Raw genomic sequence first — 12,633 nt, forward strand, 5'->3', positions numbered from 1 at the left:
GGGTGTGGAGAAGGGAGGAAGGGACTCCACAGCTAAGGCAAATGTGGCCTGAATCAATTTAATTACCATCATGCTGTGACAGGGCACCAAGATAAAGCACGTAACGCATCTGGACAGCAGCTGTGTAGACCTTGAGCCTGCACACCTGCTGAAGTCCTTTAGATAAGGCGCATATCCTCTGCCTCACTACAGCTTTATGCACAGGGGCTAGAAATGAACTACAGGAGGAGCTGAAGCATAAAATGAACCCAAACAATTTGCTGTTTTCCAAACAGGGAAAAGCACACTTATCCATCCTGGAAGGAGCAGGTTATCAAAGTTAGAAGGTGCTCAAGAAAGTCTGCTGGATGAAGAAATAATCCTGAAACAGGAGCTGACACTATTTTATGTTTGCTGTTTCTGGGAAATTTTCCAAAAAATACACTGAATCTTTATTGACTTTCATGAAAAAACACCATACAGTGAATATTTGATATTCCAGGTGAAAATTATCACCTGTCATCACAAAGGGCAATACACGCATTAATGGCCCACTGAGTTATTCCTACACAGAGCTGCTCACAGTGGAGCCAGGGAAGCCTCTGCCTGTTCCCCACAGCTTTCCATGAGCTGTCAGAGTGCTGCCCAAGGCTCCCTTTCCCCTCTCGGTTCTTTAACTTAATCCGATGACCCTAGAAACCTAGGGGACCTGTTTGTCATACTGATGGGATGATTCTCAAGTCTCCCTATGAATTTGTGTAGACTCTGATGTGAAGGCTTTGTGCCCTCTCTCTCAGGTAATAAAATGGCTGATACCTTTACGTCGGGATTAGGGCTTCTACAATGATGAGGCTGCTGAGTCCTGAGACAGTGGACCAGGCCTTCTGGACTGGAGCCTCAGCATTTAATTCTTTCTGCCTCAGAAGAACAATGCTGTTGGACAGGCTGACCTCTAAGGTCTCTTCTTAGAGGTGATCTAAGAAGAGATCCAAAATCCAGCAGCTTTTCCAAGAATAAATAATGCCAAAATGTACACATGATTCCAGAGCAGAGGGTGAAAGGGAGCCCCTCCCACCATGCAACTCAGCCTATTAAGCCCAGAGACTGACACTGGGCAAGGGCAGGCTATGAAAGGGAGAATCACAGCCAGTTCTACGCCTGAACTTAGACACAAGAACCCTAAACAAACAGAAGCAATACATTACAAAAATACTTCAGAACCAAGTGAGGTTTATCCAAGCAGTGCAAGGTCAGTTTAATACTAGAACAATTACCATACTTAAAAACTGAAGCAGAATAAAAGCACAGGATGATTTTCATAGAAATAGAAAAAAAAGAAAAGAAAAACACTAGAAATCTCTGAATAGAAACAAGCTAATGTGAGAAAAGCATCTACCAAAGAAAAAAAAGTAGCAAACATGTTTACTGATGAATGTTAAAAGCAATTTCTTTGAAACAAGCAGAAGATATAGATTTCTGAAAATATCATCATACTAGCATTCCACAGATTTAAAATATCTAGAGATGAATTTAATAAGACATGTGCCAGACCTCATCACATTGTTCAAACTTTATGCAATCCCAGGCACAATCCTAAACAGGGCATCTGAAGAAGAACAAAAAGGACTAAGAGAGAAGGAAAACAAAAAAAGAAAAACAATGAAGGGAGTCAGTCTTACCAGATACTGCAAAACTACCACAGTGCCAGAGTAAATCAAATAATGTGCTGGCAAAGGGGAAACAAACAGGCTGAAGGAACAGACTTCACAGGCCAGAAACAAGCCCCTGGGCTCGTGGAAACGGTGACGGGAGCAGTGGTGCACATCAGTGGGAAATAAGGAAACTGTTCATTTGACAAACTGTGGTCCAACAACCGTGTGTCTACTTGGAAAAATAGAAAACTGGACCACTACTTCACACAGCACATAAAGATCAACTACAGATGAGCTACAAACTCAAATGTGAAAAGTTAGCAGCTTTCAGGAAATGTTTTTCATAAGCTCTGAGAAAGGAAGGTATTTTTAAACTAGATACAAGAAGTATAACCCAAAAAGAAAAAGAATGGTAGAGTTGGCAGTATTAAGATTAAAACTTCTCTACAGACTGGAATAAAATATTTGCAATCCACATAACCAGTAAACAACTTATAAACTAGAACACATAAAGAACTCTCAAAACTCAATGGTAAAAAAATAAAACCAATCCAGTCAAAAAGTGGGCAAAGGACATTACCAGGTATGTCAGCAGAGGACAAACATGGGAAATAAGCATGAGAGACACTCGAATCATTTTATGCTGTATGCAAATGAGGCATCATTTATATAGTACACCTGAAACTAAAAAACAGTTGTTGTTCAGTCATCCAGTCGTGTCCGACTCTTTGCGACCCCATGGACTTCAGCATGCCAGGCCTCCCTGTCCCTCACCATCTCCTGAAGTTTGCCCAAGTTCATATCCATTGTGCCATCCAGCCATCTCATCCTCTGACGCCCCCTTCTCCTCTGCTGTCAATCTTTCCCAGCATCAGGGACTTTTCCAATGCGCCAAGTGTACTGGAGCTTCAGCATCAGTCCTTCCAACATGTATTCAGGGTTGATTTCCCTTAAGATTAACTGGTTTGATCTCCTTGCTGTCCAACGGACTTTCAGGAGTCTTCTCCAGAACCACAGTTTGAAGGCATCAATTCTTTGAAGCCTTGCCTTTTTTATCGTCCAGTTCTCACAACCGTACGTGACAACTGGCAAGACCATAGCCTTGACTATATAGACCTTTGTTGGCTTGACTATACATAACAGTATACACTGACTATATTTCAATTAAAAAAAAACACTCAACATCATAAGCCATCACTACATACCTACCAGAATGGCTAATAAAAAAAGAGATTAAAAAAAAAAAAAAAAAAACAGGTAACACCAAATGCTGGTGGAGATGCAGAGAACAGGCATGTCTCCTACACTACTGGAAAGACTGTAAAGATCACAGAGCCACTCTAGAAAAGAGATTGTTGACAGCTTCCTACAAAACTAACCATGTGCTTACCACATAATCTAAAATTTGCACTCCTGGTAATTCACCCCAGAAAAATGAAAACCTAGGCTCACATAAAAATTTGTAGCCAAATGTTCATAGTGACTTTATTCATAACAGCCAAAAACTGGAAACAGCCCAGGTGTCCTTCAGTGGGTGAGTGGTTAAACAGATCTGGCGTATCTGTACCATGGGACATCACTCAGCAACCATAACTGAACCGCTGACACACACGACCGCTTGGCTGGATCATCTCAAGGGGATGATCCTCAGGAGAAAAAAGACAATCTGAAAGGTTATAGAATGTATGATCCCACTCATATAACATTCTTCAGACAACAAAATTATAGAAGTGAAGACCACATTCGTGGTTGCCAGGGGTTAGGAATAGGGAAGCTGCAGAAGGAAGCTCTGGCAATGGAATTCTACACTGTGCTTGTGGTGCTGGTTACAGGAATAGAAACACATGATAAAAACAGCTACACAAATGCATGTAAACTGGTTCCATCTCATAAGCTCTGGAGGTTGTACCGATGTTAGCTTTCTGGTTTTAATAGCTGCACTCTAGTCACAAAAGATGTCACCACTGGAGGAAGCTGGGTGATGGGTACAGGGGACTCCATGTACTTTTATGCCAATTTGGGGCAAATCTATAATTATTTCAAAACAAAAAGGTTAAAAAAATTAAACTTCAGTTGGGGAGGGGGGTGAGGTGGAACCACAAACTGAGAGAAGGTGTGTGTAAGACGTGCAGACGCATATTCATAACAGAACAGGCCAACAGAAGGGACGGGCAGCAGAAGCGCCAGAGAGCACCAGCCTCCCTGCTGAGTCTCCTCACATCTGGCGAGGTGGCGGCGGTGCCCCTAGGCATCTCTGACTGACCCCTTGCGTTACTGCTGCCTTGACGACCACCCTGGGGCGGTGAGGGGCAAGGCCTTCACTGTCCTTTTATGAAACCCTGGGAGGCTGAAGTCTAAACACAGGAAGGCCATTTGCCAGGGGCCTGGGGCAGCACACAGGGCGCTCTCTCCTCTCAGCGCCTGTCGTCCGGGACAGGACAGAGGAAGCCGCAGACAGCCGTCTGCCTCCCCCAAGGAGGGAAAACCACAGGAGGGGGTGCCAGGCGGTCTCAGGCCCCAAAGAGCTGGTCGTCCTGAAGGGCCCGGGCCTCTCCAAGAAGCTCCAGTCTCCATCCTGGCACTCTCCAGCCTCGAAACCATCAGGCTAGGAACTGGAGCAGGTATGAGCCCCACCACCCCCGGCTCAGGGACCGTCACAGCTCCGAGGCCTCCACAGCCAACTTGGGCATGTGACCTTGAACATGCAGGGCCAGCACATATGTGTACATATGCGTGTCACACTAGAGAAGGTCCTCTCTTCCTAAGATCGAGTTATCATTGGAAACCCAACTGAGCTGCCGCCTGCTCCTCGGGAGCTCTCTAGGGATCCCCAGGGTGAAGGGTCCCTTCTCTGGGCCAGCCCAGCCCTTCCACACCCCCTCCACTCACTTAACTCTGCTCCTCAGTCCCTCCCCTCCCTGTGACCAGAGCTTTCTGAGAACAGGGGCCATTCTTATTCCCTCTGATAACCTGGAGCAGGGCAAAGGTAAGTGTCAAGCCTGCTAATTGGAATCTGCTGATGTTACTGAAATCAGTGGCTACAGACTGTGTTACTGTTTTAGACTTATACCTATTAATCTAATACATCTTTACTGTCTCCAAATCCCAAATTCCTTATTAAACCCTCTAAACAGGAGGTCAAGGTACTCTGGTCCTATTTCAATACACAAATAACACGTAAGTTACATATATCATGCAGCCAAAGTTGAGAGAGCTAAGATGCATATAAATGTAAAGAAAATATGGAAGTGTTTTGTATTGAACATAAGGGGCAAGAGATACCTGGTTGAAGGTTTAGGTCATCAGTTCAGTTCAGTTCAGTTCAGTCGCTCAGTAGTATCTGACTCTTTGCGACCCCATGAATCGCAGCATGCCAGGCCTCCCTATCCATCACCAACTCCCGGAGTTCACTCAGACTCACGTCCATCGAGTCGGTGATGCCATCCAGCCATCTCATCCTCTGTCGTCCCCTTCTCCTCCTGCCCTCAATCCCTCGCAGCATCAGAGTCTTTTCCATTGAGTCAACTCTTCACATGAGGTGGCCAGAGTACTGGAGTTTCAGCCTTATTAGGTCATAAATGTGAGGTTTTCAGTGACTTGTTTTTGTCCTTAAAATACTGACATCCTTACATTCATCTGAATGAAAAAGGTATTATTAGCCTCTACATACTGATCATTAAAAGATAAATGTGCACACACACAGTTAAAAAGCAAACATGCACCTTAAAAAATTACCTTCCTAGGCTCCTAGCATTACTTTAAGGAGGGAACAGCAAGCTCAGGGCCTGGGGTTCAAAGCATAAATGTTAAAAAAGCTTTATCAGAGCTGCCGATTCGAGTCTACATGCAGTAGAATTTTTACTTTACACCCTGTTTTTAAGAAGTTCAGAACAAGCTCCAAAAAGATCAATTTTCCAAATATCTCAAAGCGTATAATCTTCATAAACATACTGAGAAGTTAAAGTACATGTCTTACAAACAGTATCTCATCCTCTACCCTGCATTCTTGAGCCCATTTTCTCTGACCTGTAAACAGGCATTCTTTCACAAAAAGTCTTCAATAGCATCTGACCTCACCAAAAATATGTGTTTTTAGTGGAGAGGGAAAGATTCTAAAATCCTTAAGAAAATTAATTTGGGGAGGGAATGGAAGTAGATGAAACAATATCACGATTGTCCTGTCATTTAAATACAAAGCAGAGATAAACTCTAATAAAGTTTGTGACCTTCTAGATTATTCTGTGGGAAAATTCAAGGCACTCTGAAATTCACATTTGTCTTCCATCTAGCACTGCCGGTCTGCATCACAAGCCAAAGCACCTACTCAGGATTTAAAAGATCAGAAATTAGCTTTAGGCTTCTAATCTCCAGATTTCAAACTTTACCAAGAATATGTTATACTCTCTTCTATTGTCTTAAAATAACAAAGGCTCTAGAATTTATGAAGGAACAACTGTAATTCAGGAATGAGAAATCATTTCATAACCTGTTGCCCCTACTCCCCCAATCTACTTTTATCACACACGCATAAAAGGACAATATGAAGAAGGAATCACAAACCTTAACAAAATACCAAGGAAAAATGATAAATGAGTAAAGATCTTGCTGACAACAACTGATAAAATTTGAAAAGGTAATTACAGTGTAAAAAAGTAGTGAATCAGCTTTTCCTATTATTCATATGATAATTCTGAATGCCAAAGTGAACTTGAAAAAAAAAAAAAACAAAAAACAAATGGAAACAACAGGAAAATAATGCAAGTGACACACAAAAAATAAGGATTTTGTTTTCTTTTTCTTTAAATGTAGGTCATATACTGAAATCTCCCACCAAGATTAAGTCCACAGTTCACTCTATACCCTTAACGTGGTCATCTAAGCCAAGTTCTGGGCCTCCCATTCCTGTGGGGCCCACAGAAAATCCCCACCTGGCCCTGTGTGGTTGCTTCACTAAAAAACAGCATCTAATTTTTATTTAATACTTTGTCAGAAACAGGCGCTGACCCACAAGGCAGTCATGGTCTCGGGTTCTAGCAAAAATGACACGCATTCAAATCCTACCTTTTTACATGACCTCAGACAGCCTACTCAGCACCTCCAAATCTCCAGAGAAAAGGAACTCAAAATCACAATGAGATGTCATCTCACACTTGTCAGAATAGCTATCATCAAAAAGACAACAAATAAGTGCTGGTGATGGCCAATATTTTGGCCACCTGATGTGAAGAACTGACTCACTGGAAAAGACCCTGATGCTGGGAAAGACTGAAGGCAGGAAGAGAAGGGGATGACACACTGACTCGATGGACATGAGTTTGAGCAAGCTTCGAGAGTTGGTGACTGTCAGGGAAGCCTGGCGTGCTGACGTCAAAGGGGTCACAAAGAGTCGTACACGACTGAGCAACTGAAGTATTGGTAAGGATGTGAAAAAAGGGGAGCCTTTGTGTCCTGTAGATGGGAATTTAAATTGGTTAGCCACTACAGAAAACAGTAAGGAGGTTCCTCAAAAAATTAAAAATATAACTGCCATATGATGTGGCAATTCCACTTCACAGTATTTATCTTTAGAAAAGAAAAACACTAACTTGAAAAGGTAATCTGCACCTCCATGTTCACTGAAGTATTAACCACAATAGCCAAGACAGGGGAGACATCCTAAGTGTCCATGATAGATGAATGGATAAAGAAATTACGGTGTATGCATATATATAATGGAATGCTATTCAGTCATGAAGAAAGGAAATCCTGCTCTTTGCGACAACATAATGGGCATTCTTCTAATAAGTAAGACAGTGAAAGACAAATATAATATGATCCACTTTTCTGTGAAATCTAAAACAAAACAAACACCAAACTCAGATACAGAGAAAATATTGGTGGTCATTGGTGGGGCAGGGGCAGGGGGTGGGGTGTTGAGGAAGGGATGGTAGGGGATGGTGAAATGGGTGAAGGGAGTCAAAAGGTACAAACTTCCAGTTATGAAATAAGTAAGCCCTGGGAATGTACCACATGGTGACCAGTTAATAAAACCGTACTATACAGATAACCCTTGAACAACAAGGTTTGAACTATGAGAATCCACTTCACTTGGATTTTTCCCAATAAATACATACTACAGTATCACATGATCCACAGTTGGTTGAATTCAAAGATGTGGAATCTCAGATGGGGGCTGAGTTGTGAGCTTGTCACTGTAAAGTTGTATGCAGATTTTCAACAGCACAGAGGGTCAGCACCCCTAACCCCCTGACTTGTTTAACTATATATACATATATCAAACAATTGTGTTGTACATATGAAACTATTACGTTACATATAAATTATATCTCAATAAAAGAGATCCAACCCACTAACAACTCAATATAGATGACATGTTTGGCATCTAAAAAACTATAACGTTTCATTCAGAAAACGTGAATGCATAAACTAAACAATGTCAAAGACAAAGTCCCAAACAAACACAGTCTGCCACTGGCACCTCCTAGGTTCTCTGCATATGGAAGGCCTGGGTGTTCTTTGGAAGGAATGATGCTAAAGCTGAAACTCCAGTACTTTGGCCACCTCATGTGAAGAGTTGACTCATTGGAAAAGACTCTGATGCTGGGAGGGATTGGGGGCAGGAGGAGAAGGGGATGACAGAGGATGAGATGGCTGGATGGCATCACCGACTCAATGGACATGAGTTTGGGTGATCTCTGGGAGTTGGTGATGGACAGGGAGGCCTGGCGTGCTGCGATTCATGGGGTCGCAAAGAGTCGGACACAACTGAGCGACTGAACTGACTGGCCACCAAATAATTACTTTTTTGTTTTTCCAATGTGAAAATGACCACTATCAAAATAAAAACAACCCAAATGCCCTTCAATTAACAAATGTGCAAACAAATTAGTCTAACAAATTGCTGAATATAGCAATTACAAAGGAATGAAACACTGATACTTGCACCAAAGATGGCCCTCAATTATAATGAGCGAAAAAAAGCAGACTACCCCACCCCCCAAGACAGCACATACATGAAGATTCCATTTAGATAAAATTCTGGGAAATGCAAGAGTGACAGAAAACAGAGCAGCAGTTGTCTAGAAGAGCCCAGAGGGTTTACAAAAGGACAAGAGAAAACTTTTGGGAGGTGATGAGTACATTCACTATCTTGACTCAAGTGTTGATTTCATTAGTATATACATGTAAATCACCATCAAACGGTATACTTTAAGTATGTGCTGTTTACTGTACGACAATCATACCTCCATAAAGCTATTCAGAGAAAAGAAAAAGATCATTAAAAAAACCTCTCACTCACACATCTTCCTGGCTTGGCATATTGTATTTAAATCACCCTCTTTCCCAAATGGATACGTGGCCTAAAAAGTCATGGAACTACAATACCTTTACCCATTAGTGATTTGAATGTATGCACAAAACTTTAATAATCCGAAGACTTAAATAGAATAATACCTAATTAACATTTACATAGCTGTGACTATGTGCCAAGCACTGTTTTCAGCACTTTTCTTGTATTAACTTATCTGACCCTCATATCAACCCTATTTTTGAGATGAAGCAACTGACTCACTGGAAAAGACCCTGATGCTGGGAAAGATTGAAGGCAGGAGGAGAAAGGGACAACAGAGGATGAGATGGCTGGATGGCATCACTGACTCAATGGACGTGAGTTTAAGTGAACTCTGGGAGATGGTGATGGACAGGGAGGCCTGGAGTGCTGCGATTCATGCGGTCACAAAGAGTCGGACACGACTGAGCGACTGAACTGAACTAAGGTATAGGGCTTCCCAGGTGGCACAGTGGTAAAGAATCTGCCTGCCAATTTAGGAAACTCGGGTTTGATCCCTGCATTGGGAAGATCCCCTAAAGAAGGAAATGGCAACCTGCTCCAGTGTTCTTGCTGGGAAACCCCATGGATAGAGGAGCCTGGCAGGCTACCGTCCATGTGGTAAGCAAGAGTCAGACACCCCTTAGCAACTAAACAACAGACTGAAGCACAAAAGGGTTAAGTAATCAGTTTAAGCTGGTAGCTGGAGGAGCTAGGATTTCAACCCAGAGAGTATGGCTCTAGAATTCATTTCCAGACCCATTATGCTTACCAGCATATACAAGATACAGTATAGGAAAATCAGAAGCAGTGAATATTGCACTTGCAAAATACTTCTTTTCCTCACATGCACAGAATATAAATATCCACTACATTTTGCAACATACACAAGAGACTAAATAAAACATAACAGGACCTTCATTCTTCTTTTCCCAATTAATATTTAGATGGATAAAGGAAAGAAAGACTGAATAACTTGCTTAGGACACAATAAACAGCAAGCTGATGGGTTACTAAGAAGCTAGTTCACCACATTTCCAGTCCAACTCTCTTCATAATTATTTTAAGTAAATCTACAAGGGAGAAAAATCTAACAAATAGCAACACAGAAAATATAAAACTCATTTGTTGTTTCTCAAATACCTTAACTTCCTTAAATTCCATCCACAGATCTCAGAGTCTACTGATACTGGTCTGGGTTGTTGGTTTTTTTAAGCACCCCAAGTGATTTTTTCATAGCTGAGAACCAAAGCTGAGAACCCCTGAAATAAATTAAATTTAGATTTGTTATTTTAAAATGACAGAATGCAAGGTGCCAAAAAAGCTTTGGTAAACTATGCTCCAAGGTTTTCCAAGTTGATATTGAACTACTGAAAACAAACAGAATTTTGAGTTCAACTTCAAATAAATTAAAAATAAAATATGCACATAGGACAAAAGGTGTTGCATAGCAAATGTTACATAACAGTATATGGGGCTGACAAATCCTCAACTTTTTAGAATGCTAAATTGGCATCTTGACATTAAACTGATGAATATAAAGCCACACGTCCACTTCATTTAAAGCGTGGACTATACTGACCATATATTGTTCCAGAAGCACAAGTTGTAAAGAGAAAGTCTTTGTCTTTAGTCCGTGCCCTCGGTCAGTGCTGTCTGAACTTAAGATGCGCTTCTCAGGGCAGATTCGGAGTCAGCGGCGTTTCTAACAAGCTCCCAGGTGATGTTCAAGCGGTTGATACACAGTTCACAACTGGAGCAGCAAGACTGTAAGTACCTTGAATATTGTTTGTAAAATGAACCAGTTCATCTACAAATGCAGTCAGGTCCAGGATCCAAGAAATAAAGTGTCAGTATGATTTATTCCTAGTCCAGGAGGAAAAAGGAGCGGGGGAAGATAGGGGAAGGAGCAAACGAATACTTGTTTGTATATTATAGCAGGTCTAAGAACCAGAAAACACTGTTACTTGCCCAACCTAGTAGCTCTCAAGGTGACAGAATGGAAACTTCATGAAATAAAGTGGTTTTCATTTACTACAGAATCCTTACAACCTAGTACACACCAGGTACTCAACAAATGTACTGAATGAATGAATGTATATACAAACACAATCTGTATGTCACAAACTGAAAACTGGGAAGGAGAATCTGCTGCTGCTGCTAAGTCGCTCAGTCCTGTCCGACTCTTAGCGACCCCATGGACTGCAGCCCACCAGGCTCCTCCATCCATGGAATTTTCCAGGCAAGAGTACTGGAGTGGGGTGCCTTCGCCTTCTCCATACAATGTAGATGTTTGATATAAATACCTGGCCCTGTCACTGTACTCCATTTCGTCCAAATAATAACAATTTCCCAGGCCAAAACTTCCACTGTCAAGCCCAGGCTTCCGGCACCCTTCTGTTTAAAACAGAGAGGAGGAAGCACAGGGATAAGGATTCAGGAAAGGTTCACTAATCAAAGGAAATAACCGAAGCGGGAGAGGAGCTGGGCTCACAGCTGAGTGCAAGGGAAGGAACGTCTTAGGTTCCCAGCATTTCCAAGTTCTTACCTACGATGGTGGCAGGGTTTGGGGTCGGGCTTTTGTTTAGTTACTGTCCAGGGTACCTGGCTGTGCAAACTCAGACTAGAAAGGAGGCCAGAAGCTCCCAAGCCAGCCTTTGGAAGCTCTGGTGTTCCGGGTGCCGACCTCCTTCCCGCTTCCCGGGCGCGCAGAGAAGCCCTGCAGCCGCCGCCCAAACACAAGATGGCCTGGGTTGCTTCGAGGCCCGCTTGAAGCCACAACCAGGACTTAAGATGGCGGCGAACACTAAGCTAACGGCCGGAAGAGCGCGCGGGATCTTCCAAAAACAAAAATGTCCTCCGTGCAAGGTCTCGCGGCTTCCAACGAGGGCCCAAAACAATCATGGCGGCGAAGGACCTCTATCTAGGGACCGCGAACAAGGCGAGCTCGATTGGCCGGTGACAAACCAGTTACCCGCTATGCCAGGGAGAAGGGCGATCGAAAGAGAGAAAAATAAAACTCAACATTTCTGTGACACAGAATGTTTCTTGAAAATTACTAGCACAAAAAGGGGAAAAGTCTCCCGAATGTTTGATGGGGAACGAGTATAGAAAACACGGGTTGGCAGATGAAGGTGGCTTTCTCAATGGCGGGTGCATTGTGAGACAGTTATCCATGAGCATAACTTCTCTTACAGTTCCTTTGAACGGAAGAATGCAGTCTTGGCCCTCGAGCGCATCAGCGGGAGGGGTGACGGCACGGACATGAGCTAGCCGGCGAGCGCACAGACTCAGGGGCCTCCGACCCCCGTAAGCCCCCGCGTGGACGAGGGGCGGCCGCCGCACCGCTGAGGGCCTCCCGCACGCCCCACTCCACAGGGGCGGCCGCGGCGGCGCCCTCTCTCCGGGTCTTCTGGGCGGTCGCTCCGGAAAACCGGGGCTGGTGAGCGGCCGCGGGATCCGGCGCGTCGCCCTTGGTCAAGGCCGGAAGGCCCGGGACCCGCCGAGAGCGGTTGGTCACGTTTCCATTCCATGAGCGCCTCTTAAGCGCGGGCAAAAAGGGAGACACTGTGCCTCAGCAAGGCCGTGTGACCCGTCATTTAACGTTTCCACTTCCGACAGTGTGCCTAGAGAGACACCAGACGAGCCCCGCCCCCGGTCTTCCGGTCGCCA

The 12,633-nt window shown here is 43.6% G+C and overlaps 1 protein-coding gene across 12 annotated transcripts in view; it reads right to left on the minus strand.

Moving 5' to 3' along the window:
• The window catches only part of SLX4IP (SLX4 interacting protein), a 220,663-nt gene extending 208,059 nt beyond the window's left edge, over positions 1-12,604 (minus strand). For 2 of the 12 annotated variants that reach the window (XM_086335066.1, XM_086335076.1), the window contains exons 1-3: positions 11,510-11,939; positions 10,544-10,827; positions 10,105-10,223 (exon numbers count right to left, since the gene is read on the minus strand). The gene's annotated coding sequence lies outside the window, so the exon portion shown is untranslated. Of the gene's footprint in view, positions 1-4,913; positions 5,195-10,104; positions 10,224-10,543; positions 10,828-11,509 lie in introns of those variants that run through there. The other 10 variants (XM_086335078.1, XM_086335068.1, XM_086335077.1 and 7 more) reach the window with 7 other exon arrangements.
• Positions 12,605-12,633: the final 29 nt, after the last annotated feature.

The sequence above is a fragment of the Bos grunniens genome, chromosome 13 (genome assembly GCF_055505025.1).
Source record: "Bos grunniens cultivar Pamir isolate PY7600 chromosome 13, Bosgru_T2T1.0, whole genome shotgun sequence".
Classification (NCBI taxonomy): domain Eukaryota; kingdom Metazoa; phylum Chordata; class Mammalia; order Artiodactyla; family Bovidae; genus Bos; species Bos grunniens.